This window comes from Hyperolius riggenbachi, chromosome 7 (assembly GCF_040937935.1).
Source record: "Hyperolius riggenbachi isolate aHypRig1 chromosome 7, aHypRig1.pri, whole genome shotgun sequence".
NCBI lineage: Eukaryota > Metazoa > Chordata > Amphibia > Anura > Hyperoliidae > Hyperolius > Hyperolius riggenbachi.
Window position 1 is genome coordinate 286,380,791 of NC_090652.1, and position 26,970 is coordinate 286,407,760.

Here is a 26,970-nt window from a genome sequence, read left to right on the forward strand (position 1 = left end):
TAGCTTCTGAGAACAGGAAAGAGATAAAAGGGGTCAATAGTTCATAGATTTTAGCTCTGGCATACTTCTATGAGCAAAAACAATAAAACAGTTAAAACCTAAAAAGTAGATTTAAACATAAAATAAAACTGTGGAATTTCTTAAAAAGTCGTTTTTAGGAGATGGAAGATAGATACAATTGTTTATTTCATTCGTTTATTTTCGCTTTAAGTGTCCTTTAATAAGTAGGCTCCTTTGCAATTGCAACAGCGCAACCTTCTGTCATGTGTACAGGTCCTGTGACATATCATACTAGTTTCATACTAAATATGTTTTCGGTGGGATAACTGCCTTGTAGAGTAGCAGATTTTAGCAAGTGCAGGACTTGGTCATTGTTTCTACAGCCTTCATGTTCTGAGCAGCAGTTGTGTTCTAGTGGATATGAGTGACGGGGAAACGAGACTGACAGGAGGCCAGTCAGTGCTGAGTGTAAGAGCTCCGAAGGTTTGTGCAGAATATTTGACAGAAGCAGCCATAATGACTTCCAGAGCCCTGACAGCAGATCTTTAGTACGGGAGGAACGCAGTGTGCCTGAGGAGGACACAATAGAAGGATGGAATGTGCAAGCGAAAGAGATTTCTAACCTGAAACGCGTAGGCTTTGAATTATTGGAGAGGCTGCAGTGAGTGCTTTTTCTCTCTCCTTCGAACAATCTGCCAAAATCTTCACTCCACAGACAAGCCCGTTAAAAACAATGGGGCATGGATTTTATGTGATACATTTTGCATGGAATGTTCAGATTACGGGCCGCATGGCGGTGTAGTGGTTAGCACTCTCGCCTTCAGTGATGAGAGGTGAAAATGCCAATATTCTTTTTGCAATAATTTTTGAAAAAATAATGTAAAATTCTATTTTCAAGCGAAAATTGTATACAAAATAAGTTTTTGTTATTTTTCACATTTTTGTAAGTTTTCACAGAAAACCGATTTTGGGCTACACGTTAAAAATTCAAGTGTTTGCGCTTTCTGCGGTACATAACAATTTTTGCTGTAAAAATTTGGTCATTAAAAATATTGTGTTTTTGCATTTTTTTTTCACTTTTCGCAGTAAAATATCGATTTTTATTTTCGTGACAATTTTCTCAAAATCAAAAATAGTCGTTTTGATGTGAAAATGAATTTGACGAAATTTGCAAGCAACTTTGCTCGCCTTGCAGTGCTGGGGCACTATCTCCACAGAGTTTGTATGGACTCCTGTGTCTGTGTGGGTTTCCTCCGGGCTCTCTGGTTTCCTCCTACATCTCAAAAACATACAGATAAGTTAATTGGCTTCCCTCTAGACAATGATACATACAATGCACAATACATACATAGACATATGACTGTGGTAGGAAATAGATTGTGAGCTCCTCTGATGAACAGTTAAGTGACAAGATAATATCCTCTGTGCATCACTGCAGAAGATGTCGACGCTATACAAATATTAATAATAAGAATTATAAATTGGATGGCGTGTATAGTGCTGATGGAGCAGTGGGATTCAGAAGACAGATGGGCACCGTGCGGTGGGAGACACAGGACAGATAATGTATAAATGCACACATGGGGGACACATTTATACACTAGGGGAACAGCACCGCCTGCACCGGGGGTTTTTGTCGTGTTCGTCGCTTGTCTCGATATTGCTCGGAGTTCCCATTGCGTACCCGATCGACCACAATGGCCCAACATCTTGCAGCATGTTCGATCATCACCACATGCGACCAGACCAATTTGAGCTTAACCACCCTGGCGTTCTGATTAAATCGCCAGGGTGGCTGCGGGAGGGTTTTTTTTAAATAAAAAAAAAACTATTTCATGCAGCCAACTGAAAGTTGGCTGCATGAAAGCCCACTAGAGGGCGCTCCGGAGGCGATCTTCCGATCGCCTCCGGCGCCCAGAATAAACAAGGAAGGCCGCAATGAGCGGCCTTCCTTGTTTTGCTTATATCGTCGCCATAGCGACGAGCGGAGTGACGTCATCGACGTCAGCCGACGTCGTGACGTCAGCCGCCTCCGATCCAGCCCTTAGCGCTGGCCGGAACTTTTTGTTCCGGCTGCGCAGGGCTCAGGCGGCTAGGGGGGCCCTCTTTCGCCGCTGCTCGCGGCGAATCGCCGCAGAGCGGCGGCGATCAGGCAGCACACGCGGCTGGCAAAGTGCCGGCTGCGTGTGCTGCTTTTTATTTCATCAAAATCGGCCCAGCAGGGCCTGAGCGGCAGCCGCTGGCGGTGTTGGACGAGCTGAGCTCGTCCAGACCGCTCAGCTGGTTAAAGGTGGTCACATCGTCAATAAGGCATGCTCTTAGCAGCACCAATTTTCATCCGATTTGATAATAATTATCAAATCGGCTAGTCCATCGTCCACCAAGTCGAGAGATGTATGGCCAGCTTTCCTCTTTTGTCGTGAAACAAATATCTCCTTACTTGATTATATAAAAATGATGGTCATTACTTTTAAAGGGGAACTTCAGCCTAAATAAACATACTGTCATTAAGTTGCATTAGTAATGTTAATTAAAATAGATAGGTAATATAATCTCTTACCCACCCTGTTTTAAAAGAAAAGACAAATGTTTGTGATTTCATGGGGGCAGCCATCTTTTTCATGGGGGCAGCCATCTTTTTGGTTGAAAGGAGGTGACAGGGGCATGAGGCACAGTTCCAACTGTCCTGTGTCCTGATCACCCCTCCCAGCTGCTAGGCTTTAAATCTCAAATAATACAAAAAATGCCCTAAAACAGCAGAAGGAGAACAACAACATCAGCAATCCCATCATGCTTGGCACAGCATAAGGGGGAAACTGCCGGCAGTTTTTTCTGTCCAGCTAATAATAAGGCTTGAATAAGAATCTGATGCTGTGAAACTGTTAAAGAAACACCAAGCCTTTTCAGTGCTGCTGAGTAGATTTTTAATCTGGAGGTTCACTTTAACTATGCTTACTTTCATAGTGATTGAATAATGTGGGGGGGGGGGGGGTGAGGGCCCATGTAACAGTGGGCACAGGGTGATGAAAAGTAATCCAGTCCAGTGCATTTTGTGCTAGACAGTAATTTGCATTTATGAGATCAGCTTACTTTGCACACATTGTTTAACAAGCTCAAAACATCTAAATACATGACAACTTTTGAGGGCATTGTACGTGTGCGTGACTGCTGATTATCTAAATCAATGCAATTTTTTTGCACTGGTTTTAGTACTTTCCATTTCAATAACAGGGGCTCCTGCTCTGTACAGAACTAATGTATGTTCAAACCTGCAATTTGTGTTTTAACCTGTGGAGGGCAGTGTGTGTCCTGGGCAGATCATGCGCATCCAATGGCTACCAGTAGGTGGCGTCCTACAATCTTATTCAAAGGGCTATTCTACTTTAGTAAAACAGCTACATAAATATATCATCACTATAGATCATGCCTTAAAGTACACCTGAACTGGGATAATAAAGTTGACTTTGTCTTATCTAAGACATCTTTCACCCCCCCTTTAGTCTTTCAGGCCCCTCAGTGTCCTCTGGGTCCCCTCAATTGTTCCATTTTTACCCCTAATTAAATTCTCTGACCTGGCTGGGAAGTGGCTACTTTGCATGTCTCGGTTGCATGCCTCCTCAAATGTGCACCCATGGCTAGGAGCATTCTGCACATGCGTGGTTTGTAAAGAATTGTAATTACACATTGGTGGAATGCTACCATCCATAGGAGGGAGGCATGCAGCCAGGACAGGACATATGAAGTAGCTGTGATCCACCCAGGTTGGACATTTTAATTAGGGGTGATAGTAAGTGGCACAATGAGGGGGACCAAGAGGACGCTATGGACTACGGGAAGCTGGAAGAAGCTCCAGGTAAGTAAATGTCAATGGCAGGGCATAACTACGGAGAAGCAAACCACCACAGCAAGGCCCAGAGCTGTAAGGAGGCCTCAACTACTTCTTTACTCCCTCTTACAAAGGAGTACATCCTTAAAGAGAACCTGTACTGAGTAAAAATATTTAAAATAAACACATGAGGTAACTTCAAATGAACATTACATAGTTACCTTGCCATCAGTTCCTCTCAGAAGCTCACTATTTTCTTCAGACAATAATCCCTTCTAGTTCTGACAATATTTAGTCAGATCTGAAATATATCAGTTGCTGTCAGTTATTTATCAGTTGCTGTCAGTTATAGCTGAGAGGACAACTGACGTGCCAGATAAAGTCCATGTTTCCCTATGGCTCAAGTGGGCGATGTTACAGTTTAACAGTGTGCTGACCAGAAAGCTGTTATGGGGTAATGACCATTTTCAAAATGGAGGATGGAAAATTCCCTTGATCATAGTTAACAAACAGGACGCGGGACAGGAGAAAGACACTGAGATGTAGACTACATGGAAGGTAAGTATGACTTGTGTATGCCAATTTTGACTTTTAACTTTCAGTTCAGGTTTTCTTTAAGATCAGGCATTTTTTGTGGCTACACTTGTCATGGGTGTGAAGATTACAATGTCTACACTTGTTTTATGACCTTGCAAGATGGACCCCCAGTCTGGAAGGGTCACCAGGGGAAGATCAGGGAAACATTGGGGGACGCAATCAAAGATTATGGGGGGGACCAATGATTTGTTATCAATCAAAGTTACACTCCTGGACAATGGTTATCCCTAGTCAGTTGTGCTTTAACTTAACTTAAGTACCAGCTTGGTGTTTTGCTGTAGTTCTGGTTCTGACCCAAACTACTCCAGTTTCCCATCCTTAATGGTTCTGGCCTGGCCCTGCAGCTCATTCTTTCCCTGCCCTGTTTTTCCCAGTACTGTAGATACTGTTTCTACACAATAATAATAATAATAATAATAATAATAGTTGCAGTATTTATTGCTTCCTTTCTTTTGTTATCTTGCGCTTCTCCATTACTTGCAGCCATTGTGATAATTTACACCACTGCCTTTGAGCCTCTAACAAGTAAATTATCCATTAACCTCCCTGGCGGTTCATTTCTTTCTAAATTTATTGGTCTAAAAGCGATGCTTTTTTTTCAAGAATTTTAGGCCTCCAATTCTGAAGTCATAACTTATCAAAATATGTCAGAATAAAGGTCTTGTAGACATCCCGCGTATAATAAAAGACTAGAACACAACATTGTTGAAATATTTACATTTATGAATAAACTTAAAAAATATTGAAACTGTACAAATACAGTAAGGTACCTGGCTATACAGTATGTACATATATACCTAATACACCTCCCGTATGTGGTATATTTTGAAACAGGGAATGGTTATGGCACAGAGGGCGACATCGGGGCAGTAGAAGCATGATTTCTTTTGGACTTTCTTACCTTTGCTATCAGTCTTAGGTGGCAGGCAGCAGGCAGAGAGTAGCTAAAATCCAGGCAGAGGTCGGTGCTGGCAGCCGGCAGAGAGTAGTCAAGATCCAGGCAGAGGTCGGTGCAGACAGCAGGCAGAGAGTAGTCAAAATCCAGGCAGAGGTAAGTACAGGCGGCAGACAGCGAGTAGTCAAAATTCAGGCAAAAATCAGTAACAGTAAGGCAGATCAGCAGAAGCACTTAGCTCAGAAGCAGTTGGGAGGGAACCAAATGGCTATTTTGTTAACATCCTGTGCTTTCAAATGAGCTTACCTCGTGGGGAGAAATCAAATTACAACTTGTGATTAGAGACAAATGAGGAGGAATTAGACAGGCTACACTCTCTAAATACATCCAGACTGCATTTCTCTGTTATCCTTCTGTCCTGTGCTAAAGATTGGGTCCAGATGGGGGATTAGACAAGCTACACTCTCAGTACATGCAAGGTTCAGTTCTCCGTTTTCCTGCTGCCCTGTACGAGAGATCAGGTCCACTTTAAAATTAAGCGCCACCACCGATGACATCATGTCGCTCCATACTGCCGCTCCACCGCTAATTGCCCACCGAGATCCAGGAAGCAGAGAGGAGATGGGGTTCCCGGTGGCCGGCAATAAGAGCCTGGAGTCCCGCTGGACAGCACGGATTGCGCACAAGACCCAGGTAATGTGCAGCAGCAGGTAGCTTACTGCTCCTGACTGACATCTGATTTTAGCCCGAGCCAAGCTTGGGATTACCGCCAGGGGGTTAAGCAACATGACAATTTTGAGGTGGTCTGTACTTTGTGTATACATAGTGCTTGTTCCCATGGTTGCAAAGAAGTGCGGTTACAGCTAAGTGTAACTTTTGGAAAATGCATAGCTTGCTAAAAAGATTCATACAGTACCGATCTATTTTTACAGCAATTTTTTAAAACAAAAAAGGAATTTAACTTTAAAGAGGAACTTGACAAAGTAAAAAAAAGGGCACAATAATAATAGCAATAATAACGCATAGCACAGGAAAGTTAACATAAACATAATACAAAAAGTCGATAAATACTGGAAAACATAAGCACTTTCATCCTCTTATTTTCCAGTAAAGAAAAAAATGGTCATATTGAAGACCGGCAACTTTTCCTTCCAGAAGAACTCGCTTATAAGTCTAGATGCGCTCTGGGATGGGCTCAGACCCATGATGAGACAGAGGTTGGTGTCAGCACACTCTGCTATTGTCTTTGTTTAGATGGAATAACTGGCAGCCTTGCTTGACAATATAATCAATACATACACTTCAGACCTGCAACTCCGAGAGGACAAAACTCAACAAAAATCCATGATATTGCTTTTTGTTGTTGGAGGAACGCATCAAAACCATAAGGAAAGTGTGGAAGCAATAGCTAGTTTTATTTCTCAGAAGGAAGGAGTAATCACAGGTGTCAGGTGCTCTAATATCTCTCGGAGAAATGGGTGTCTGGCTTGTGGAGGGGCTGTCAGTGCTTTCAGTTTAATAGCTTTCAGATCTCCAACACGGCAAACAGCAAACGGGATTCTGTTTGCATTTATACCGCTAGCCCTACCATTAAAATTATGCAATAGAATGTCTTTCCAGGCATGGCTGTTTGTTCTCCACACAATTTAACCAGTCTCTTCTCTTTGATGAATTAGCAATCAGCATCTGACCTTGAGGTGCTTATCAAAATATCTGCTTGGTTGGGTCACAGGACTACGGCTTGCCTGAGCAAGTTCTTTAAGAATGGATTTTACAATCCCTTTAGCAAATTGGATTCACGCAGGTGATTTTCTATACATCTGATCTATAACCTGAATGCCGAGAAAACACAACGAATCTGGCTTGCGGGAGAGGCATGACTAACCTTGCGGAGGATGGGAGCTGTGCCTGTTGTTTCTCATCTAATATAATAGGAATTTACAATTGATGTCGTTATCTTTGAAGCAAGGGATGGTTGGCTTGAAGTATTAGTGTGGTTTGCTGGTTTTGGACCATTAGAGTTAAATGAAAATTACAACATTACGTGTTATTGCTGACCATAAACAATTCCAACATCTGCCGTTTAATTATGTTCCATTTTCTAGGGCGGAATTCCACATCTTCCAAACCTCTTTATGGCGTACATCACAAGTTAGGTCCATCCTCCCAATGACTATTCTTTATGCTGGAACAATTCTATGACCTGAAGGACTCGCTCAGATTTGGTAAATGCTTTGACCCGACAACTGGAGTTTAACAGTTGTTCAGGCCAACGCTGAAGCTTGACAAATTTACATGAAATTGAGCAAATCTTGTGGACAGAACTAAATCACAAAAGGAAGAAGACTACTATCCAGGAGGCCTATACCTAAAACTTAACCTTCCTGGCGTTTTTTTTTGCAACACGCAGCTAGCACTTTGCTAGCTGCATGTGCACTCGGATCGCCGCCGCTCCTCGCCGATTAGCTGCCGCTCGCTGCGCCACCCCCCCCCCCCCAGACCCTGTGCGCTGCCTGGCCAATCAGTGCCAGGCAGCGCTGAGGGGTGGATCGGGACTCCCAATGATGTCAGGACGTCGATGACGTAGGTGACGTCATCCCGCCCATCGCCATGGCGATGGGGAAGCCCTCCAGGAGATCCCGCTCTTTGAACAGGAATTTGCTGATCGGAGATGCCGCTGCACAATGGCTTTCATGTAGCGAGCCCTGGGCTCTCTACATGATTTAAAAAAAACAAAAATAAAAAAAAAAACCTGCTACGCTGCCCCCTGGCGGTTTTTAAAAGACCGCCAGGAGAGGACAACCATCGAGAAAAATTGTAAAACAATGTAGAGAAGTACATTCATCCCAGGATAAAAATATTTACCGCACAAGTCAGTATTTTCCTTCACTGCTTGGTAATTTCAGCTTTTCATGTGGTAACAGCTTCTATGAATTGACATTTTCCCAAGTGCTCGGTAAAGTCAGCTGTTTTCTGCATTACCAAATGCATTATGAATAGACCCCTTAGTGTATTTATTTACTTCCTGTGTACTAGGAAATGCACCTTTGTCAGGAGTGTGAAAAGGCTGATTGAAGGTCTGGCTCTTAATATCTTCCTCATACCTCAATAGAGCCACTCCCTGAATGTCAGTATCCAGGGACTGGCCGCTTGATTTGCTGACTGATGGACTCCATCCTATAGCCAAACAGAATTGCTTTGTAATTTGTGGGGCGGATCAAATGGGGTTGATCTCCTGGATCTCTGCCTACCGCATACAGATTACTGGGTAAAGGTGGCCATACACTGGTCGATTTGCCATCAGTTTGACCAACAGATAGATCCCTCACTGATCGAATCTGATCAGAGAGGGATCATATGGCTGCCTTTACTGCAAACAGATTGTGAATCGATTTCAGCATTAAATCGATTCACCATCTGTGAAGCTGCCGCTGCCGCCGCTCCCCTGCATACATTACCTGATCCGGCCGGCGCAAGTCCCCCGGTCTCCGTTCAGTCCGCTGTCTTCTTCTCCGCTCTGGGCTCCAGGGCTGCAACTTCACTGTACTTCCTGCCGGGGGAAGTTTAAACAGTAGAGGGCGCTCTACTGTTTAAACTTCCTGTCCGGACAGGAAGAAGAAGTGAAGCCTGCCGGAAACCAGCTCAGAAGGAGCAGTGGTGACAGCGAGGACATGCGCCGGTGGAGCAGGTAATGTATTGCCGGTAGCATCGGTCATCGGATATTCGAATGCCGCTATCGACGAACTCCCGACCCGCCGGCGATCGAGAGAAATTTTCCGCACGGATGGATGGGAATGATGGATTTCAGATGGAAATTGATCGTTCAGTCAGCGTTTGCGCAACAATTTCACAGCAGATTATATCGGCGGGAAAATCGTTAGGTGTATGGGCCTCTTTAGATGATGTGAAGATTTAGAGGAAAGAACCTCATAATGACCAATCATTTAACTATTGGCTGTATTGATATTTATTCTATTCTTTCTGCTATCAGTATTGTTCAGAGTTTAAAGAAAAAAATCCATTATCAGTTACATAAAAATTCCCTATAATTAGATCACATACTGCAATTAATCGTCTGATAGTGTTTTTCGTTTTTTTTTGTTTTTTTTTGCACAGCCTTTCCGCTGTTCAAAACAATGTGTTATCTTGTAGTGCAGTAACTGTATTTTTCTCAATGCCTGTTGTGTTGAGTTTAGCAAGCTGTTTCTCTCAACAAACCTTTTGTGTTTAAAGATAACCCATTTGTCCTTTGAGCTGTAGTGTAAAATATAAGTTTGTTCTGTTATCTCCAAACACAAATAGGTGAGGTGAGCTAGCCAGATGGCTAAAAACAACTTGTGCAGCTGACATCTTGTGAACAGAGATTGTTCATAAATTACACACTTTTTCCAACTTGATGCAATTTTATGTTGTGCTATAAATCTGTAGTGTGTCTACTTCCTTCTTTCATTGAAGCAGGTATATTGTTAACATCCTGTATTTACAAATTAGCTGTTCTGCCATGGCAGAGATGATTCCTGAGCTGACACAGATCACATTACGGTGGTGATTAGTCACAGATGAGGGGGAATTAGACAGGCCAAACACTCTAAATACATACAGGGTGCATTTCTCTGTGTTTTCCTTCTGTCCTGTGCAAGAGTTCAGGTCCACTTTAAGTCCACATTAAGTTCAGATGTATCCATGTTCCCTGACTTCTCCCAGGGTCTTCAGTGACATTAATTGGCCACAAAATTCTGTGTTAACATATTGCCCTGAATGTGATGTACGTTATTATTGGAAGTGATATGCCTGATATCCACATGTTAGCTTTTGGGTGATCCTGTCACCACTGCCTTAGGGTGAGAGCTGATGGCTAAATGATAATTGTTCTTGCCAGTATGCTCACCGTTTCAGGGGAAAAAACTTCACTGTCAACATTAATCAACACTTACAAACAAATGTAAACAGTTGCCATCAGCTGCCAATGCAATGCAAGGAGCTAAACCAGAACACAAACTAAAGCAGCTGTCCCTGATCGCCAACCCAACCAAAAAAGACATTATTTTTTAATAAGATGGCCAACATCTTTATCACTTCATGGGGCTGATTCACAGAGGTTTTTCTGTTGGATTATCTCAATTTACTTATTAAAAAACTCACAATTTTTCTCTCCTTCATCTACTTGAAATGGGATAAATCTCTGACATAACATTCAATAAAAATGTGTTTTCCTACTTTGTATTACCCATACAGTTATAATGTTTGCTTTTGTTCACAAGTAGTGTGTCTACAAATTACAAATTACAAAAGTACAATTTATCTGCTCTAAAAGCTGCCAATGCATTGAATACATAGCTTCTGTATTTATATATTAAAATCTATGTAGTGATCTCTTCTCAGCTGCACACATACTGGAAGCAGAGAGAGCTCAGTTTCTGCAGTGTTTACTAAATGTATCTGACAAAGGAATGTAAACAAAGTTAATGCCATCACCTCTTTGGATGCGGCCAGAAGCTTTCCACTGAAGCAAGGAGCTTTCCACTGAAGAACAAAGTGTTGTGTTTAACTGAATGCTGTTCTGCTACATTATTTTTTGTGGTAGTAGATTTTATGCTGTAAATAATGTTTTAGAGCAAAGAGGAAATGCTGAGTTTCTTACCACTTTAAGTCATGATTTATCCCTCCCTAACTAGCTTAATGCACAATTTACTCTCCTTAACTAACTTAACTCATGGTTTATCTCTCCTTGTTTGACTTAACGCATGATTTATCTCGGCTTATTTGTATAACTTAGGAATTAGCTCTCCTTATTTGTTTCTCATGCATTACCTCTCCTTACAGTTAAGGTGAAAAATTAGTAAGCCTTTATAAATCTACCCCAATATGTTCATTTTAAAGGCAAACCTAAAATGAAAATGAATGTATGAGCTAATTGCCCATATTTGTAGTTGTAATAGTAAATAGAACTTTCCTAGTCACATATTTTTATTTTTCACTTAAGGGCTTAAATTATAAGTTTGAAATATAAACAGCAGCCATGTCAGTGTGACACAAAATCTGCTTCACTCAGTTCCCACTTCCCACACAAACAAATTATGACCTTTTAAACTTTTTAGCACTATAGTGTTATCCGCAGTGTCTGTTCAGCCAGATATAATTGTTTGGTTTCAATCTGCCTTTCAGGGGGCTGCCACTGCAGTTCCACTTTTCCCACTGCACATATAAATCACTGGTTAATGAACACTTGCAAAGAATGACATAAAAAGGGAACAGGGACAAGTTCTTACTCTTAATAATGTTGGAATTATATATGCACGTTTTTACTCTTATCCTGACACAAAGTACTTCAGGTACACTTTAAAGTAAATATGAAGTGAAACCTGCAAGATAAATGCGATACTTACTGATACTTATCCTAGGTAGAGGGAAGCCTCTGGAGGTAAGAATGTGCCTAGGTAAGAATCTGTTTCCTGTGTCTACCTTACTTCTACTGATCGCTACTCAGGACCCTCTGGAAGCTTGCAGCTACTCTCTTCTTCATGCATGAGTGCGGCTGTACTGTGCCTGCTCTGTAGCAAGGACACACTTGTTGGGGGTAGCCACGAAAACATATCCGACAAACTCTTATCAAATATGTTCCAGGGTTCCATATGCGGCAACGGAGGGGGCGAGAAATACACAGGAAGCCTCTGGACTGTCCACAGATGTTCTTCTACCCAGGTAAATATCTGTTTTGTCTTGCAGGATTTGCCTCGGGTACACTTTAAGGTATGAAATTACCAAATTAACAATAATATGGGCAGCTGGAGCCTCACTGGTACTCTTTTGACTTGAAGGTAAAAAAAATCCTTTATAGATTTAAAATAATTATTAGATAGGTATAAAGCTTGGTTTACACAGATGTTTAAGAGGCCATTAAACTACATGCATTTACGTAACACCCTCTGAAATGCACTCCACGCTTCACCCGCTCTCCATATTGCCTTCAGTGTGGAAACCTTCAGCGCACCGTACAAGCACAGCAATTGGAAGCAGTTTTGAATACCCAAGAGGATCATAATAAATTTGGGAACGCTTTTTTTCTACTGCATCCTCTAAATGTCTGACTTTTACAGCATACATCACCTCGTGGTGCAGTACTTTAGTTTACAGTCTTGTAAAATCTAACTAAATGCTTCACCTTGAAAAAAAAATCGTGTGAAGGGAAATATTAGAGATTGGGTAATGTCTGTGTGGGCAAAAACTAGAAAGAAAACTTAACTTTGGTTGACACCAAACATCTTTAGGGCTGCTAGCGTCAAGGAGGGACCACCAGCATCTTCGTGTACATGTACAGATTGCCAAACATGGGTCTGAGGAAAAAGTGTTTATTTTGTTTCTTTAATAAATAAATTATGTATGTATGTATATATATATATATACATATATATATACATATATATATATATATATATATATATATATATATATATATATATATATATATATATATATATATATATATATATATATATATACAGAGGGTGCTGCAGCACACAACAGGAAAACGGTGACAGGGGCTCTTGGTTACGCGTTAACGCGTTTAAGCTCACCAACTGCACCAAAGTGTCCCCGATCTGGTGAGTCCTACTCTAACCAGGCAAAAATGCTAGTTTTTATCAGTGTTCTAGTGGGAACCATGGGAACCATGCCATGTTCAGTTAGTAGCTAGTAGAAGGTGAGGTATTTTTAATTTCATTTCTCCCATTCAGCTGACCCTGGGCTTTTGGCATGGTTCCCACTATTATTTATGGAGATTGGGGTTCTCCAGTGCTGCGTGCATGCTTTGCATAGTATTGCAAAAATTCGGTTTGTGCTGCTCATCCCTTGGCTTATATATATATATATATATATATATATATATATATATATATATATATATATATATATATATATATATATATATTTATATATTTATTTTGTTAACCTGTACCCTTCTATTTTCTTCTTTTGTTTGGTTAACCTTTCTTTCTTTCTATTAAAAACTTTTCCTGAATTATTTTTCTTTTGTCAGACGTCTGTTTTTTGTCATTGTTTGCGTTCCCTGACTGGCTAAATACTTACGAGTTTATTCGGAAGTATTGAGCCCATCAGAAAATGCAGAGCTTTAACACGGTAATTGAAATACCACGGAAATTATGCAAATTGTTATGCAAATGTATGCAGCTTAAGAAAAACTAACTATAACAAGTAACTTGTCTATACATCTTATCTAAAGTTTAGATAAGATATATTTTTAGTTTACACAGCAAATCTAGCTGCAAACAGCTTCAACAGTTTATGATATATTTATTCCTGTGATACAATGAGGACAGCCATGTTCTGTTTGTCACATTGTCACAGGCTGAGGGCTGGAGATGCTGTCAGCTTGCTTGTGTGTAAATTCACTCCCCTCTCCTCCTCCATCCCCCCTCCTCTTCCCCCCTCCCCTCTGCCTCTGAAATCAATGGCTAGTAACACCTCCCCCTCCTCCTGCCCAGACTGAGCTCCCATAAGCCTTTGCTACAGTGCCAAGGCACAAAAGGAGTTGTAGATGAGGCTTGTTTAGTTTATAGGGAATTAGAGTATTAAAGCAAAATAAAAAAAGTATTTGGCTTGAGGATTGCCCTATAAACAATATGAAAGAAACACAATTATGCAATGAGTAAAAGTTTATGTTGGATTCACTTTAAAAATGGACCAATCAAATTAAATTGATTGGTCCATTTTCAAACTGCATATATTTACATATAAATTTGCATCAACTCAGAAAAATGTGCAGAACATTGATCATCCCCAATGCTCGGTAGTATCCAAGTATTGTGATTGGTCTAAACTTACCGCGGTAATCCGATTTTAGAGGAAGAATTCTGGATTCTCTGATTGGTCCAATGCTTCAGGGTACTATGATTGGGCTAAAATCTGTTGCTCTAAAACAGGTTTTCATGGAAATCCGATTTCCATTTATCTTCATTTCTGATCGCAAATGCGGAAATTTCTAGACCACGGAATGTGAATAAGCATCCCTAATGTTTATAAAGCTGCCTATGGCCAGAGATCACTTTCTACATTCCTGTACAGCCAAGGAAGGCCACTAGCATGAACAGTATATGACCATATTTAGCTTAAAGAGACTGTAACTAAAAAAAGTTCCCCTGGGGGGTACTCACATCGGTAGGGGGAAGCCTCTGGATTCTATCGAGGCTTCCCCCATCCTCCTATATCCCACGGCGGTCTCGCTGCAGCCCCTGAAACGCACAGCCGACAATTTGTCAGGCTGTGCAATATTTACCTTATCTGGTTCCAGCGGGGCGCTGTTGCTGCTCTCCGCTCGAAGATAGGCGAAAATAGCCGATCTCTGTCGGGTCCGCTCTACTGAGCAGGCACAAGAGACTTGCGCCTGCGCAGTACAGAGGACCGACAGAGATCCGCTATTTCCGCCTATCTCCGAGTGGAGAGCCACTACTACACCTGTGCTGGAGCCGGGAAGGTAAATATTTACATCCCCGCTGTTCGAAGGTGCACAGAGAGACCGCTGTGGGACACAGGAGGATGGAGGAACCCTTACCGAGGTGAGTACTCCCTAGGGGATTTTTGTTACAGATTCTCTTTAATAAAAGCATGGCAAATAGTGCTCTTACTGTACTTTTGTCAGTCTACCTTAGAATGTATTATAGGTGTGGAAGATTAACACACAACCCAAGCACATACCATATACTAAGGGCCAGTGCACACCAAAAAGTGCTTGCGTAAAAGCAAACGCTTAACACTTTTTTAAGTGATTTTTTAAGGTGATTCTAGGCACGTGCCTAGCGATTTTCTAAGCATGCCTAGCGATTTTGAGAGCGTTTTGGTGTAGCGTTTTTTTATATTTTGTTATAGTAGAGCTGTAACTGAACAGTTTTTGTAACAATAACGCTTGGATAATTGCTCTGATCTGGCGCTTTTCAGAGCGATTTTCCACCTTCCTGTACTTAACATTGAGGCTGAATCACCTCAGAAATCAGCAAAAATGCTGCAGGACCCACGTTTGCGTTTGGGAAATAATCCCATCGCTCTGGTGTACTCCATCCCATTCAAATACATTAGCCAAGCGCTTTTTAAAGCACTAACGTTTTTAAAAATGCTCAGAAAAGCTCTTGGTGTGCACCAGCCCCCCAATGACGGGAAAGCAACTTAGTACATGCTTAAGTAGAAAATAAAAAGTTGTCTCTGCAGCATTCAGCAATCAGCACTGCCAATGGGAAACAGCATTCAGCACCATGGACAGTGGCTATGGAAGGTCTATACAGAATCAATGAGTTCACTGCAGTGAGGACTGAGGAGGTTTACTACTGATGGATTAGGCACAGTGCTACATGCAACACCTGCCTGAATTAGGCTTGTAGGGAAGGGATTAATTCTCCCATAATTTACAAGGTTCTTTTTTTCTTAAAATGATTCATTAATATTCATGTACATGTCTTGTTAGATCTTGTGAATAACCACCACTTCCCTTCAATATGCCACAGCGAAGCAGCTCTGAATCAAACAGAAATGATGTGAGCTACTATGATGCAACAAAGGATTCTGCTTTTTTGATATGATACACAACCTTCACAGCCAATCAGCATGAGGCAGTGGAGAGGTTGGTGCAGATGGACTAGGCAGATTGGGTCCATCTAAAAAGGGTTTTGCTGTGAGTAGGTGATGCAATGGGCACTAACAAGGAAGTTGAGATAAAGGGAATAGAGTTGGCAGAATGGTTCATCTGACTAATGGTTCTGAGCAAACAGCGGGAAATCACCAGCTTGCGCTGAGCACGAACAGTGTGGGCCACTTGTGCCCACCCCATAGTTACCCATGGGGTGGGTAAAGATGTGGCCACTAGCCACCTATGATACATTTCAGAATGTAAATCAGGTCGAGGAAAGATTACAATAGGCAAACACAGACTAAATAAATGAATATTTAAAAAAAAAGAAAAAGTAATTTTATTCATTATGTTTTTTTCATTACAGTTCCTATTTAAAGAGACACTGACGCGAAAAAAAATTATGATATTATGATTTGTATGTGTAGTACAGCTAAGAAATAAAACATTAAGATCAGATACATCAGTCTAATTGTTTCCAGTACAGGAAGAGTTGAGAAACTCCAGTTGTTATCTCTATGCAAACAAGCCATTAAGCTCTCTGACCAAGTTAGTCGTGGAGAGGGCTGTTATCTGACTTTTATTATCTCAACTGTAATTGAACTGTTTACTTTTCCTCTGCCAGAGGAGATGTCATTACTTCACAGACTGCTCTGAAAGACTAATTTTGAATGCTGAGTGTTGTGTAATCTGCACATATTATAGAATAATGCAATGTTAGAAAAAACACTATATACCTGAAAATAAAAGTATGAGAATATTTTCTTTGCTGCTAATCTTCTAGTAATTATTCATAGTACACAACCAATTCATTATATCATATTTTTTTTTCGCTTCAGTGTCTCTTTAAGTACCAAGTTTTTTTTTTGTTTTTTTGGGGGGGATGGGGGGGGGGGGTTAGGGATACAGGCCCGTATGCATTGTAGAACATTAAAGTTTTTGAAGTATGCTAACGTTTTAGAAGCTTGCAACGTTGTAGTTTCTATCATAATATTTCATTTGTATGTACCGATTTTACGTTATCAAAGATATTATCGTTTCTATGTGTAATAGGGTGTATCTGCTGAGGGAGTGGTTAGGGTGCATATCAGGTGGGGGTGGTTAGGGTTAGGCACCACCGGGAGGGTTAGGCACCACCAGAGGTGGGGGTGGTTAGGGTTAGGCACCATCCGGTTGCGGTTAGTTTTAGGCATCACCAGGGGAGTGGTTAGGGTTAGGCACCATGGGGGGGTTAGGGTTAGGCACCACCAGGAGGGTTAGAGTTAGGCACCACCAGAGGCGGGGTGGTTAGAGTTAGGCACCACTGGGGGATGGTTAGTGTTAGGGGCCACCAGGGGAGGGTCCTGTGTGAGAGTAGGGTTGGATTAAGGTGTATTGTTGAATTACGTAATGATTTTTAACGTTAATATCTTTTTGTTATCATTTCCTGTCTGTTTTTACAACGGTATTTATCGTTAACCAAGCTTGACAACTATGTTTATCATTATCTCATTTCGCTATCCACCGGCGCCATTTCGTTATCCAGCCGGGCCCTTTTTTTTTCTCGGCGCCCTTTTTTCATGCACACATTTTTTACCTAGGAGATACTTTTTTATCTTCTCTTAAAAATAACTTTTCAGCAGCATGAGTTACAGATCACCCAGCAAGCTCATGGTGAACCAGAACTGTGAGTAAGGGGTTACCATACCCCAAACAGCCCTCTTACTAACATGCCATGGATTGGAAAACAAAAGTTTGCCTTCTTAAGACAGAAAGTATTTGCAATGTTTTGGGTTGGAGTGAGCTCCGAGAATTCTCCCAGTGCATCACAGCTGAATATGATTTTGTTGTCCCTGTAATCTAACCACACCACCGGAACCACTGGACTGCAATGATGTGTCAGCTTGTTAAAGAGACTCTGTAACAAAATGTTCAGCCTTATATTTCTTTTATCCTATAAGTTCCTATACCTGTTCTTATGTGGTCTGGCTTACTGCAGCCTTTTCTAGTTGCACTGTCTCTGTAATATATCTAATCTTCTTTTCTTTGTCAGGCTTTGTCGACCCAGAGAGGAATGCACTGCCTCTGCTGTGATACGGACACGTTATGCACACCCCTGCATGCCCCCTGCAGGCTCTGTGTGTGTGTGCTTTTTTATCCCTCACAGATAGGTCTTCGCTCCCAGTTTCAGCTTGTCTGAGAGGAAAGGAAGCTGCCCATGCTGAGAAACTGTGAGAATCTCTGACTGGAGTTCACTATGTAATAAAAACTTGTAGTATACTGGAACATGTGGTACATGATAGATATATACTTTTATATCTTTTATTTTATATATATATATATATATATATATATATAATGTATATATATATATATATATATATATATATATATATATATATATATATATATATATATATATATATATACACAAACATCACTTCCTGGTTAGCGGCTATGTTTTTTGTTTGTAAACACTTCCCAAAACTGGCGATTAAAAGCCAGGAACGTGACAGGGAGTGGTGGAAATGGCGAAGAGGGATCCAGGAGATCACAGTGACTCGATTGGTATGTTTTTTATTGTACAAATCGGACAGTACAGATTCTCTTTAATCGCACAGCACTTTGCAATTGAAAAAGTACCAAATGTAGGTAGAAAACAGTACTGTCAAAATTATTTTGAGCATTTCATTGCTTGCTGGTGACTTAAAAAGGTATTTTATTGACATGTTGTGAAAACATTACGTAGGAGAAAACGCAGGAGAAATCATTGACTGCATACGGGCCAACGTCTCTGTGAATATATGAGAGTAAATTGTACCATAACATTACTATGTCTTCACTGTAGCCAATCATTCCATGAAGCAGTCTAGCATACTGCTGAGAGTTGGGTCATGTGTCACGCAAGGACTTTTCAACTATTCAATAACAGGGCTTTGTCTGAATTTACAGGTCGAGGGGAGGGGTTATTTGAGCTGAGCAGTAAACAGAAAGATAATTGGTCCCTCAGGAGATTCTACATCCTTTGTCACAGTATACCGAATACCTACCTGTGCATGTCTGTGCGTGAAAGAAAACCAAGCAACGATAGTAAATCCAACACACATGTTCATTTATTTATAACACTACAGGAATTAACCTACTGGTTACTTGCTCTGTGTTTAGTGTTACTTTAAGGGATTCATTTAGGTGAATTGCAGACCGACGGATGTTTGGGGAGGTAAAAGAGGGGGGAGGGGGAGCAGGGGGAATTACATGCATACAGATTGGGGCCCATATGCAATTCATTTTTTCCTCCTGAGTTTTCTCCTAGGTGAAATTATCACACCTTGTCATAAAATGCTGTTTAAAGGGAACCAGAGCTTGTGAAAAGAAAATGTTTTATACCTACCTGGGCTTCCTCCAGCCCATAGGCTTGGATCGCTCCCACACCACCTTCCTCTGCTGTCTGCAGCTTCAGGAACCAGGACCCGGCACTTATGTCAGTCGGAGCCAGTCCCCCCTTCCCGCCGATGTGTGGCCATGGCTTTCCCCTCATGCTGTGACCCCTCTAGCCCCCCAAAATGGCCCTGAGTGGGCACCCGGGGGGGGGGGGGGGGCTCAGAAACTCTGCAGGGGGGGTCTAAACTTTAGATAATATATATAGACAAGTTACTTGTTATAGTTAGTTTTTCGGATCCGCTTTAAGTGTTGATCACTAAAGAAACAGTTAGGAGTTTAATTACCCAGTCCTTAAATTCACAGCAGTCTCATTGGTTGATCTGAGAGACACATTCACAGTTCTTCTGAATTAGTTAAAATATATATATATATATATATATACACAAACATCACTTCCTGGTTAGCGGCTATGTTTTTTGTTTGTAAACACTTCCCAAAACTGGCGATTAAAAGCCAGGAACGTGACAGGGAGTGGTGGAAATGGCGAAGAGGGATCCAGGAGATCACAGTGACTCGATTGGTATGTTTTTTATTGTACAAATCGGACAGTACAGATTCTCTTTAATCGCACAGCACTTTGCAATTGAAAAAGTACCAAATGTAGGTAGAAAACAGTACTGTCAAAATTATTTTGAGCATTTCATTGCTTGCTGGTGACTTAAAAAGGTATTTTATTGACATGTTGTGAAAACATTACGTAGGAGAAAACGCAGGAGAAATCATTGACTGCATACGGGCCAACGTCTCTGTGAATATATGAGAGTAAATTGTACCATAACATTACTATGTCTTCACTGTAGCCAATCATTCCATGAAGCAGTCTAGCATACTGCTGAGAGTTGGGTCATGTGTCACGCAAGGACTTTTCAACTATTCAATAACAGGGCTTTGTCTGAATTTACAGGTCGAGGGGAGGGGTTATTTGAGCTGAGCAGTAAACAGAAAGATAATTGGTCCCTCAGGAGATTCTACATCCTTTGTCACAGTATACCGAATACCTACCTGTGCATGTCTGTGCGTGAAAGAAAACCAAGCAACGATAGTAAATCCAACACACATGTTCATTTATTTATAACACTACAGGAATTAACCCACTGGTTACTTGCTCTGTGTTTAGTGTTACTTTAAGGGATTCATTTAGGTGAATTGCAGACCGACGGATGTTTGGGGAGGTAAAAGAGGGGGGAGGGGGAGCAGGGGGAATTACATGCATACAGATTGGGGCCCATATGCAATTCATTTTTTCCTCCTGAGTTTTCTCCTAGGTGAAATTATCACACCTTGTCATAAAATGCTGTTTAAAGGGAACCAGAGCTTGTGAAAAGAAAATGTTTTATACCTACCTGGGCTTCCTCCAGCCCATAGGCTTGGATCGCTCCCACACCACCTTCCTCTGCTGTCTGCAGCTTCAGGAACCAGGACCCGGCACTTATGTCAGTCGGAGCCAGTCCCCCCTTCCCGCCGATGTGTGGCCATGGCTTTCCCCTCATGCTGTGACCCCTCTAGCCCCCCAAAATGGCCCTGAGTGGGCACCCGGGGGGGGGGGGCTCAGAAACTCTGCAGGGGGGGTCTAAACTTTAGATAATATATATAGACAAGTTACTTGTTATAGTTAGTTTTTCGGATCCGCTTTAAGTGTTGATCACTAAAGAAACAGTTAGGAGTTTAATTACCCAGTCCTTAAATTCACAGCAGTCTCATTGGTTGATCTGAGAGACACATTCACAGTTCTTCTGAATTAGTTAAAAGAACGTTTTGCCAATGATGGAATTAGGCGCTGAACACTGTCACATCTAAAAATTCACGTTAGTTTATTTCACACAACAGGAACGTTCAATGATCGCTTCCAGCTCTTGTACTGTAGAAGAACACATGGTTTATCACTGCCAGGAGACCTTCAGCAGGTCTGCGCATATGTTGTTGTTCAGTTTGTTCAGTTATATATAGGCACAGTCTGCTTTCTATTATAGGAGCATAAGCTTCGCTTTTGGATTGCAGCATTTGAGTTTATGCCTTATGGTGCCACTACTGCAGTCTTTCTTATACTACTCTTCCTTGACTTACTAATACATTCTCACCCTTTCTCTCTACCACTTCCCTCACTTTATCACTTCTCATATCTCTTGGATGACCAGAATTCACTCAAATCAAGCTGGTGATAAAAAGTCAAGTGAAAACTTATCACCACACATCGATTGGTATTTAAAGTGTTAATTCACTAAAGAAGCTTGCTTTATTAAGGTGTAGTGATACGTTTTCATAATGAGTGTTATCTTATCACATCAGACCTTAACTACCTGCGGACCGACGCAGTACGATTCTACGGCGGGCAGGTGGTGCTGCGGTTCTGACTTGACGTAAACTCTACGTCCCATTCACCGCGCGTCCCTGCAGTTCCCGTACTCTATGATAACAGAGCACTGTGAGCCGGGCAGGAGCTGTTTTCATTGGTTCCTGGCCCTGTCATTCCTGTAAGCCGTTCCCATTGGCTTACATTGAGTGACAGGGTCAGGAGTCAATGAAAGCGGCTCCTAACCGGCGCACAGCGCTCTGCCATCATAGAGATGGCAGAGAGAGCAGCCTGCGGCGGGGACAGAGCGGCGTGATCGGCGGGAGCGGCGGATTTTAGCGGCGATTCGTCGGGAAGCGGTGGTTTACTGTACCAGCACCCTCTGGTCCTTAAAGGGGCAGAGGGTGCTGGTACTGAAGTGATTAAGTTATCAGCTCTGTAGTTATTCTTAAATGCAGTAGGTAGAAAGTGGGGGAAGCAAACACAGGCAGGATGTAGCTCCACCCATCCTGCTGTCTTCTCTGTCAGCATGATTACAGCCAGCCTGCAGATGCTGTGTATGGCAGCCAGGGAAGAAGAGAGAGAGAGCGCCTGTACGTGTGTGTGTGTATACATATTTTCTCCGTCCCTGTTTGCCTGCTGTGTAAATTTCTCTCTATACGGAGTCCCCTTCTGCATAAACTATTAAAAAATAAAACAGACAGCTCAGAATTCTTCACTTTATGTTGCAGTCCCTAGTAACACTCCACTTAACGACAGCTCAGGACAGGTAATAACTCCTCACACACTTTACAGTTATTATCACTTCCATTTCTTTCTGTGAATTAACATCTTGTGCTCACGTTTAAAATTCTGGTGTTATCTCAAGGATTGAAACCCAATGCTGGGTACACACGTTGCGATTTCCCGCTCGATCAGCGGGAATCAAGCAGGAATGAGCGATTATCTCCAGCATATTTGATTTAGTTTTGTTCCATACAGCTGTCGATTTTGCATGATAAGTATGCAAAATTGACGGCTGTATCGAACAAAACTGAATCGAACATGTTGGAAATAATCGAATCGATAGCGATCCATCCCGTGGATCGAGCGGGAAATCACAACGCATGTACCCAGCATTAACTTTGGAAACCACTCCTTAACTTAAGGACATAATCCTTATTTTAATAACACCATGAGGTAAATTGCTTAGTAAATACTAAATGCTTTATCACCATGGTGATAACAATAAAAACAGCTCAGAATCATTATTAAAGACAGGAGATAAGCTTAGTGAATTGTGGCCAATGATGTTAATTCACTAACAAACCTGTCCTTATTGAGGTTTTGAGATATAATTTAAAAAAAGTGATAGTGAGGATTTATTGTGATAAGCATATTTGTTGAATTAACCCTTTCCTACGCTATTAGCCTTTTTCTCTAGAGGCCCAGTGTTGGACATAGTCTGACACAGGAAAATGTTGCTGCCGCTAGATGGTGCTGTTGATGATAAAATCTGATGAAGCGGGGAATATCCGTGAAACTGAAGTATCTTGTGGATTAAAGCATTAACTCACCGGTTCCCAGCTCTATCAATTCTTCTGCCTGACTGAATTGTTACTGCTGAGAGCACGGTGGAGCTTTTGCATCCCTTCCTCCTATATGGAGAAAAGTGATGGTGGATAAATTCTGCCACTTTGATCCCCTCCAGGAGTAACAAACGCCGTGTGATAATGTTATTACGCTTGTGCTCCTGCAAGGGGGTGGAGCAACAGTGTGCGAGCTGATGCTGGCCCCACCCCCACAACTGATGCTGCTCTACGTCATAAAAGGTACACAGCCTCCTGAGCCCTGCTTCTGATCCTTTTTCAGGATCACCCATATCCTCCCCATCACCCTGGAAAAATAGGTGCTGGCCGCAGAGGACATGGCTTATCCTGAATTAGAAGGATTGAAAAGGGTTAATACCTCCACATTTATTTGATGATTGCCTTTAAGGACTACTATCATGGACATTTTTAATTGTATAATACATGTAAACACATACAAACAAATAGAACATTTATTTTAGATTAAAATGAACTATAAATTACTTTTCTTCTATATTGATGTCACTTAATGTAGGTAGATCTGACAGGCTTTGGAGTAGCCCATTTTCTCATCCGGGATTCTCAGGGTTTTTTTTTTTTTTTTTACAAAAGTACTTAGTGATAGGCAGTTGCTCCATCCAACTGCATCTTTATGTAGATCTTTTCTACGGAGTGCTTTTGTAAAGAATAAACAAAATACTAAAAATCCCCTATGAAGAGATTGACTACTCCAAAACCTGTCAGTTCTTTCAGACTTTAATTACCTACTGTAAGTGACAGCAACACAGGATAAAACTTATTTATGGCCCATTTTACCATGGAAGAACCATACTTCTTATTTGTATTTGTTTGCATTATTTTAAAATGTACATTTTTAACAATAGTTGTCCTTTAAGTATAAGGATTTCTTTAAACATGTATTGGTGCAATAATAGGACCCCCCTCCCCCCCTCATCCCCCCTCCTCCCCAATTTCAGAATAATTCTTTGATTAAAGAGAAAATAAAAACATCGCAACCAACCAAATAAATAAGGCTAGACTATGCCTTTAATAATTTGCATCTGTTTTGTATTCAAGGCATGTATTTAGTTGAGGGGCTCTGCATTGCCTCTGTAGGCTTACAATTCAGGTGCATCCTTGAGCGCTGTCACTTTTTTGTCTGTTTGTTTTATGAAATGTTTATACCATTTATTTGATAAGCAGCACGAGGATCATTATGTTTTTATCGTTTGATCAGTGTTAGGTCTTCCCCGACGGGGAACGTCACCGACGTGGGGAAGTATATTAGGTCATAATTTGTGCACACATTATCACTGAAGCTAACACCCCCCTTTGCCTGTAGTGAGTGCTAGTTGTGTAATGTAGTCCAGTTATTGGAGCTCTGCACATCAATGCAGATAAATCATTCAGGTATAAGTTTGGTTTGAAAGCGCTGCCACATCTCCCACTGCGCAAATTGAATGTAAGTATACTTGTGACTAGCTGCATTCACTGCTTCCCATCCACTTTCAAAAAAAAAAAATAGATTAGAATTAGCATATAATTTGCATCTGTTTTGTATTCAAGGCATGTATTTAGTTCCAGAGGGGCTCTGCATTGCCTCTGTAGGCTTACAATTCAGGTGCATCCTTGAGTGCTGTCACTTTTTTGTCTGTTTGTTTTATGAAACGTGTATACCATTTATTTGATAAGCAGCACGAGGATTATTATGTTTTTATCGTTAGATTAGTGTTAGGTCTTCCCCGACGGGATACGCCACCGCCGTGGGGAAGTCTATTAGGTCATAATTTGTGCACACATTATCACTGAAGCTAACACCCCCCTTTGCCTGTAGTGAATGCTAGTTGTGTAATGCAGTCCAGTTATTGGAGCTCTGCACATCAATGCAGATAAATCATTCAGGTATTCAAGGCATGTATTTAGTTCCAGAGGGGCTCTGCATTGCCTCTGTAGGCTTACAATTCAGGTGCATCCTTGAGTGCTGTCACTTTTTTCTCTGTTTGTTTTATGAAACGTGTATACCATTTATTTGATAAGCAGCACGAGGATTATTATGTAATTTGTGCACACATTATCACTGAAGCTAACACCCCCCTTTGCCTGTAGTGAATGCTAGTTGTGTAATGTAGTCCAATTATTGGAGCTCTGCACATCAATGCAGATAAAACATTCAGGTAAAGCAGTTTGGTTTGAAAGCGCTGCCACGTCTCCCACTGCGCAAATTGAATGTAAGTATACTTGTGGCTAGCTGCATTCACTGCTTCACATCCACTTTAAAAAAAAAATAGATTAGAATTAGCACATAATTTGCATCTGTTTTGTATTCAAGGCATGTATTTAGTTCCAGAAGGGCTCTGCATTGCCTCTGTAGGCTTACAATTCAGGTGCATCCTTGAGCACTGTCACTTTTTTGCCTGTATGCCTTTAATAAAATTACTCCAAAATAACAAATTTTTTGATAAGACATGCTGAAGTGTTGTGTTAAAGTTACAGCGACACGTGCAGGTTTCAGAACTATAGAAGTATCTCGCTTTGTAGACAAGACTTGGCACTATATACGGAAGGAGCCATCTGTCCCTCTGCAGTCTCCGCATTCTGCACAGGTGTAATGTGTGAAGAACAAGCAGAAGTCGGGGAGGAAGTGAAAAGATCAAGAACGACTTGTTACAAGACAGGCTGACTTTGTATTGCACAATAGAGTCTTGTTTATTTGTTCGACATTCAGAATGATCAGCTCATTGGTAGCTATAATCAGAGCAGGGACAAGGGCCTCCAGCACCCAAGGCTGAGACACCAAAGTGCGCCCCTCCATCCCTCCCACCCCAGCCGTCACATACTGATTGCTATTAGACTAAGAAGGCCATGGGGCCCACAACCTCCCCAACACCTTAATATCTAGTTATCTGGTTTGCAGTCACTGCTATGTATGTCCTTTTCTTATTTCTTTCTGCTTCGTACACAATTAGGAATGACAGCTGAATGAATTGTGCGCCCCCTTCTACACTGCGCCCTGAGGCTGGAGCCTCTCCAGCCTATGCCTCGGCCCGGCCCTGGCTATAATTCTGCTGTTTAGTTTGATGAGAACCTGTCAGAAATGAGCATTTATTACAATGTGTGTTTCCACTTAAAAGTGTAATCCCATATTCAATTAAAACAAAATATAAATTACCATAGGCAAACGCAGGGGGGGGAGGGGGGGGTTGGGGATTACAGCTGCCCAGAATCCCCCTTCAGAACAGGGGCGGTGCAGTGTCTGGGGACAGACAAGTTGAAACACCAGAATATCTGCTGGCATCCTGTAGCTCACAGCACTGCCTCCTTTCTTACCTTGCTACAGGTGACTTTGTATGTAGCAGCAGTGTGTGTACAGAGAATGGAGCAGCTCTGGGTCTGGGGAGCTTAACAGAGTCAGGTATGAGCACAGCCCTGTGCCCTACTGTGTGAATGCTTCACTTTCCCCTTCATTACAGATAATTGGCTGTCCTCATTATGATCTGTATTCAAATAGCTACTGATGGAACCGATTGTTGGTCGGTCAGGTCAGAGGGGAATTTGCGCTATTTGTACCCAGCATGATGTTCTACCATATTATTATACTGTATTGTACGTGGCTGAGGGAGAACTTTGAAGAATCCCCCCCTTGAAAATCCTGGGTTTGCCCCTGATTACAATTGTGCCTCTTCATTCTATTGGAATGTTAATTGGTATATGCATATACTATTTCTGTTTATTGGTTTAATA